Consider the following 7500-nt stretch of genomic DNA (forward strand, 5'->3'; position numbering starts at 1 on the left):
TTTGAGACAGAGTCTTGCTCTGTTGCCCAGGCTGGAGTAAAGTGGCATGATCTCAGCTCACTGCAAGCTCCACCTCCAGGGTTCACCCCAATCTCCTGCCTCAGCCTCCCGAGTAGCTGGGACTACAGGCGCCCGCCACCATGCCCAGCTAATTTTTTGTATTTTTAGTAGAGACGGGGTTATACCGTGTTAAACAGGATGGTCTTGATCTCCTGACCTTGTGATCTGCCCGTCTCAGCCTCCCAAAGTGCTGGGATTATAGGCTTGAGTCACTGCGCCCGGCCGAGTTAGGGAGGATCTTGACAAAGCAAGACTGAAAATTATTTGATTGCCTTCTGGGGAAACATGTATGAGGATGATGACTGTACAGATATATTAATGGCCCTGCACCACTAAAGCAAAACAATTTGATTTGGCAGCAACCTAGCAGTTCCACAAGTTCTTTGTGTAAATATACACACAGTACATTATCTATGCACACAAGTGCATAGATATGTTATGTATATGTATAATATATATAATATATGGTTATGAAATAGACACAAGAATAATAATGTGTAATATCTGCATATGGCTTTGTAGAGATAGTAGAAAGTTAGTTCACAGTAGTTAACAACACAGGCTTGGAAGTTAAAATGCCTACATAAATTTGAATCCCATCTGTGTCATTTATTAACTGTGTAATGTTAGACAAATTAAACTTCTCTCTACATTAATTTTTTCCTAATATAAATTATGAATATAGATAGATCAATAGGTAAATAGACTGACAGACAGACATGATTTGGGTCTGTGTCTCCACCCAAATCTCATCTTGAATTGTAGCTCCCATAAGTCCCACATGTTGTGGGAGGGACCCAGTAGGAGACAACTGAATCATGGGGATGGATTCACCCACACTGTTCTCGTGGTAGTCAATAAGTCTCATGAGATCTGATGGTTTTGTAAGAGGTTTCCTCTTTCACTTGGCCCTCATTTCTCTCTTGCCTTGCACCAGGTAAGACGTGGCTTTCGCCTTCTGCCATGATTGTGAGGCCTCCCCAGCCACATGGAACTGTGAGTCCATTAAACCTCTTCTTCTTCATAAGTTGCTCTGTCCCAGGCATGTCTTTATCAGTATTGTGAAAATAAACTTATATATATATGTAAATAAACATATATATGTAAATAAACATATATATATATATAGTACTAGCTTCATAGGGTTTTTTTTTTTTTTTTTTTTTTTTGAGGATGAAATGAGACATGGTGAATGGTAGTTTTAGAACCAAGCTTGGTACAGAGTGGATGCTTAATAAATGGTTAGCAACTATTGTCATCTTTTCTAGTTTACATTAGGTTCATGACATCCATCTCATTTGACCATTTACTTCTGTTTTACAAAAAAAGGAACAATTTTTTTTGTAGAGATTTGCCCAAAAACAAGTGATCATTGGCAGTTACAGGACAACCTTATGACATTTGTTCACTGTTTTAAATATATTTCTTTCAAAGGGTCAAAGAATATAGATTTATAGAGTTGGAGCTATTTCAGCAGATTTCTCCTTCTGGACACATGATACGCTTTTCTTTAAAATAGTCACCATTCAGAACACAATTCATGTAGTTTTTTGGGAAACAGATACTGATTTTATTTTAAGGAAAGTCTTTAGCATGGAAATTGGATGCAGAGTGTGATTTTCTCTTTGGGCTCTGGTTCAGGGGAAATTGGATTTCCTAGAGCACCAGCTGCGGAGGCGCCACAGGTGTTCACGGCTCAGCAATCACAGTGGCTAATTGGGACACATGAGGATAGAAAAATGCCCTAAATCTGAATCTTGTTCTATGGCATTTTTATTTCTCCCATAAGATCAAGCCCCAAAGTCCTTCTTAAGTGGAGATGCTAAAGGAAGCTAGCTGCTGCAGACAGAAAAGATGACACATGGTAGGGGGAGCAGTGCATGGGAGGGAAGAGCTGAGAGCCGCAGAAGGTAGCAGGACTTGGGGTTGTGTGCAACAGCTGCTGCTTTGCAGTGGCAGTGGTGCTAAGGCCCTTTCCATATGAGTGTTTCTGATTCTGCGTTGTAATCTGAGGGTAGGACTAGCAGAATAATTCCTGGAGTCTACAGTTGGACAAACTGCACAACAGCTACTAAAATTGAATTCAGAAAGTTGAATACAGTAACATCAGACTTTGGGGGTAGAAAGGATGGCGGGCAGATGAGTGAAAGAAAGTAGTCATCAATTTCACGGACTGAGAGGAGGTTTGCAACTTCTTACAGAGGACCATTCTGTTCTACGTTCCATCTGAAATGGGAGAAATAGAACCACATTCCATTCTGTCTCCTGTGGACCACAGAATGCAGACAGTACCCATACTCATTTTATAAACACCTAACCTAAGCCATGGGGAGCTAAGCCCTTTGTCCTAAAATGCAGCTGTACATGAAAACTGAATAGTATTCCACGTCCATTACTTGATGCTTCCTATCTCTGAGTTTTGCATTTTCTTCTCTCAAGCCAGCCACTTCCAGATTTATTCATCTAATAAACTAATCTTTAAAAATCCACTTTTGGGGGTGATCTCCTCTCCAAAGTCCTTTTTGATTCCTCTGCTCCTAGTTAAGATCTCTTCTGTGTCCTCCTCAACAGCTTGCACAGACCTCTGTGGATTCATTGAGATGTGACTAAGTACCTAATATGGCCCAGGAAACTTGCCCAGCTTGGGAACGCAGAAAGGAATAAGACACATTTTGCACCAAAGGAAAGACTAGTCCTTTCCATGCCTTATGTTTGTTCAATGTGTGAAGTCTTTGAGGGCAAGGACTGCATCTCATTTATTTTTATACATCCAGACACAAGAGTTCCTGGCACAAAATAGGTACTCAGCACTGTTGAAAGAATGAGAGACTGATGAAAGAATGATAAATACCCACTTAGTACTGGTGACAGAAAAGGGTAGTGGTAAACAAAGTCTGTTCTTTGAGTGAAACTTTCATCAGGTCATTTCTAATGCTAATTTTTAAATATTTTTCTTAGACTTGAATATAGACTTGAATTAAGGAGTGAAATTAAAGGCTCTTGGAGTTCGTGATTTGTGCTAAGTCTAGATCCTCAAACATCATTCCTTCCCACCACATTGTACACTAGCCTTCTTTCCAGGACACATGGGTATGGTTCAGGTGCTGTCTTGGCTACTTATTAATTATGTTATCTTAGGTTAGTCACCTAAGCTCTCTGATCTTCCCTTTACTGACCTCTGAAGAGGGAATAACAGTCACACCTTGTTGCAGGAGAAATTCGTGGTTGCCAGTGCTGGTACTTATGGGGTAGGGCTCTATCAGTGATAAGTTTTATAATCTATTAATGGACATAGTTGGGGTATTAAGCATGTGCTCCAAGCCTCTCTACATTGTTAGTATTCATGGTGGTCTTGGATGATGCCCACCACATCTAAGTATCTAAGCTTGGTTATCTTCTAGTCTTTTGTCATGAGCAATGAACCCCTGGACGCCAGGGTATCTTCAATCACTGAGATTAGGTGGAACATCCCATGCCATTGTTGACTTTCTACCTAAGAAATTACTGCTAGAGAACAAAGCCTTCAAAATTACTGCTAGATAATTAAGCCCTAAAACAAAGCTGAGTTTTAAGAAACTAAACAGACACAACATCTTCATCTTTGGGGAAGATTTTAGAAAACTTTTTATTTGATATTCTTATATAATTGCTCATTACTAATCAAACCAGACTCAGAAAACTAGGTAAAATCTGAACTTTTTTTTCCAAACAGAAATAATTATTTAAGGTCATGGTACATGCTTAAATCGCATATAGAAATTTATTACCAGAAAATATAAGAAACCCTATTTCTGTCTCATTAAGAAACTTAGCCATATGATCTACAAATTCAGTGCAATCCCTCTCAAAATCTTAAGGTCATTTTTTTTCAGAAATAAATCTATTCCAAGATCCATATGAAATGTTAAGAGATCCCCAAATAACCAAAACTATATTGAAAAAGAACACAGTTAGACATTTCATACTTCCTGATTTGAAAACTTACAACAAAGCTACAGTAATCAAAACAGTGTAGTACTGGCATAAAGACAGAGATACAGACCAGTGGAACAGAATAGAGAACCCAGAAATAAACTCCTGCATATATGGTCAAATGATTTTTGATAAGGGTTCCATAACCATTTAATGGAGCAAGGACAGTGTTTGCAACACACAGAGGATACCCACATGCAAAAGAATAAAGTTAGAATCTTACCTTAAACCTGTAAAAAGAAAATTAACTCCAAATGGGTTAGCAACCTAAACACAGACGCTAAAGCTATAAAACTCTTAGAAGAAAATAGGAAGGATCGGCTTCCTGACATTGGATTTGGCAATGATTGATTGGACGTGATACTCAGAGCATAGGTTAAAAAAAAATAGCTAACTTGGACAACATCAAAACTTAAAAGAAAACAACGAAATGCTTGTGTGTCAAGGGACACTACCAACAAAGTGAAAGGCAACCCATGAAACAGCAGAAGATATTTGTAAATCATATATATGACAAGGAGATAATATCTATAATATATAAGAATTCCTACAACTCAATAACAAACAACCGATTAAGGCAAAAGACTTAGACATTTCTCCAAAGAAGACATGCAAATTTCCTTTAAACACACGGAAAGATGCTTAACATCACCAATCATGAGGGAAATGCAAATCAAAACCACAATAGGATAGCACTTCACATCCATCAGGGTATCTATTATTTCAAAAAAATAAAATCATAGAAAAGAATAAGCATTGGCCTGGATATGGAGAAATTGGAACCCGTGTGAACTGTGGTGATAATGCACCACTTTATGGTGCAGCCACTATGGAAAAGAGTGGCATTTCCTTAACAAATTAAAATGCAATATGATCCACATGATCCAGCAATTTCCTTAACAAATTAAAATGCAATATGATCCACATGATCCAGCAATTCCACTTCTGGGTTGATGCCCAGGAAATGTGAAATCAGGGACTCAGATATATATTTCTACACCCAAGCTAACAGGAGCACAATTCACAGTAGCTGAAAGGTGGAGGCAGCACACGTGTCCACTGACAGATATACAGTGGACTATTATTCAGCCTTAGAAAGGAAGGATGTTCTGACCCATTCTACGACATGGCTGGACCTTGAGGGCACTATGCTAAGTGAAAGAGAGCAGTCACAAAAGAACAAATACTGTACCATGCCACTCACACGAGGTAAGTCTAGTGGTCACATTCACAGAGACAGAAAGCAGAATGCTGGGACCCAGGGAGTGTGGGGGAGGCCTGGGGAGTTAGTGTTTAATGGGGACAGGGCTTCAGTTAGGGAACGAAAAAGTTCTGAAGATGGCAGGTGGTGACCATTGCACCACTATGTGAATACATTTGATATCACTAATTACACATTTGAAAACTGTAAAAATGGTAAACTTCATGTTACATGTATTTTACTACAATTCTTTTGAAAACAAAAGGCTGTAACCTGAAGTTTTTCAAGAAGCATGACTCCCAGAGCCCACAGTGGCAGCAAGCGAGGTTTGTCAACAGTAACTGACAGAAACCTACAGGAACCCTGGGCAATGCAAAAGAGGCCATAATTAATGACCTTCTTAATTTCCTCAAATATGAAATATCCCAAAATAGAGCTAATAATGTACACGGGGATCTGATTTTAAAGAGGCTTTGTACAAAGGAGCTTCTCTATGGCTGCTGAAGGGCGAACAAGGCCTATTAGTATGCTTAGAAATTCTTCTTTTGGGTGATGTAACTAGATAACAGAAGGCTACTTGAGTCTATGTTTGCCAAGAGATTACACATTCTGACTTTATATTGAATTGTCTATTAAAATCAAGAGGTGTTGTATTCTTTATCAAATAAAATGCTGCTTCATTCACAAACATATATTTATGCTTTTTCAAAGTAACATATTTTAAGGTAAATATGCAAAATGCCTGTCTGCATGTAAAGCTTAAAATATTAATACCACATAGAATTCCTCACCTTTAGGTGGCTCCTCGGATATCCATATGTCTGTGAGACCAACTGGAACCTTTCTTGATGGAATTTTGTTGATAGTTTGAAAGATGCAAACACTTGATTGAATTCAATAACTACATTTTTTTCATCTTCCACCAGATGTGGCCACTCTAGAGAAGAACAAAAAGGCAGAATAATGAGGCTGATATTCATAATAAAAGCAAAACCCTGACTGAGGGATGTGATTGTTAGGTCTTTAATGCATTTGCTGCAAGTAGGCAATGAGGCCAGGCTGGGTGCAGAGACACATGGAGATGATGAGACACACAGGGATGAGATGCATGGGGATGATGACACACATGGAGATGATGAGATGCACGGAGATGAAACACTAGGAGATGAGACACATGGAGATGAAATACTAAGAGATGAGATACATGGAGTAGATGAGATCATAGAGACACATGGGGATGATGAGACACGTGGAGACACATGGAGATAATGAGACACACAGGAAGAGATCCATGGGGATGATGAGACACAAGGAGATGAGACAGATGGAGATGAGACACATGGAGATGAGACACAAGAGATGATGAGACACATGGAGCTGGAACACACAGAGATGATGAGAGGCATGGAGATGAGGTGCATGGAGGTGAGAAGCATGAAGATGATGAGACACATGGAGATGATGAGATGCATGGAGATGACAAGACACGTGATGAGCATAGGGAGATGAGATACGTGGAAGTGAGATACATGGAGATGAGACATAAGAGATGATGAGATGCATGGAGATAAGATGAGAAGGATGGTGACGACAATAACCTTGTGTCACACCCAATTAATTTCCAATAAAACATTCCTTATAGAAAAACCTTTTAGAAAATTAATGAAATTACTCTTTGTAATATAAAAAATACACAAAACTATAAATATATTCTTATAAAACTAAGGGAAAGAGTCATTTTTATGATTGAGTCTACAAAGTATTAAGATTATAAAATGTGTAGAGACAAATTACAGAAGCATAAGTGATGTATCTGCACATGTATTTCATAGCTAATATCATCAGCAGGTTGTCATGTGTGTTTGTATTTTTGTCCATCTCAGTTCAAAGGATAGCAAGTAAGTTGTGATTTCCACATAAAAGATTTTACAAGAGCATGCTATTCATTAAAAAGCAAAACAAAATGCAACATCTTGGGTAATAATTTAAACTTTTTTTATTTGTTATGGCTATAAAGCAACATCCAAATAGTGTTTAAAATGGGGCTTATGTATAAACCTCTATGATTAATGTTTATATAGTAGGCACAGTTATTTCCAACACATTCTGAGATATTACTTACTAAATTGACTAAGAAAGGTTGGGACGGTATTCAATGCAGTGGCTTTATAAAAATGCAAGTTAATTTTCACCATTTGAAAGACACCAAATAGACAAATTTAAATAAATATTATAAACAAACCAACATAAAGCAAAATGAGTGACTG

The 7500-nt window shown here is 38.2% G+C and overlaps 1 protein-coding gene across 21 annotated transcripts in view; it reads right to left on the bottom strand.

The window, feature by feature from the left end:
* MYT1L (myelin transcription factor 1 like) overlaps positions 1–7500 on the bottom strand; it is a 548227-nt gene that overhangs the window by 255945 nt on the left and 284782 nt on the right. For all 21 annotated transcript variants that reach the window (XM_017860335.1, XM_017860329.1, XM_017860334.1 and 18 more), the window contains one exon: positions 6025–6170. The gene's annotated coding sequence lies outside the window, so the exon portion shown is untranslated. The remainder of the gene's footprint in view (positions 1–6024; positions 6171–7500) is intronic.

The sequence above is a fragment of the Rhinopithecus bieti genome, unplaced genomic scaffold, assembly GCF_001698545.2.
Source record: "Rhinopithecus bieti isolate Rb0 unplaced genomic scaffold, ASM169854v2 scaffold_51905, whole genome shotgun sequence".
NCBI lineage: Eukaryota > Metazoa > Chordata > Mammalia > Primates > Cercopithecidae > Rhinopithecus > Rhinopithecus bieti.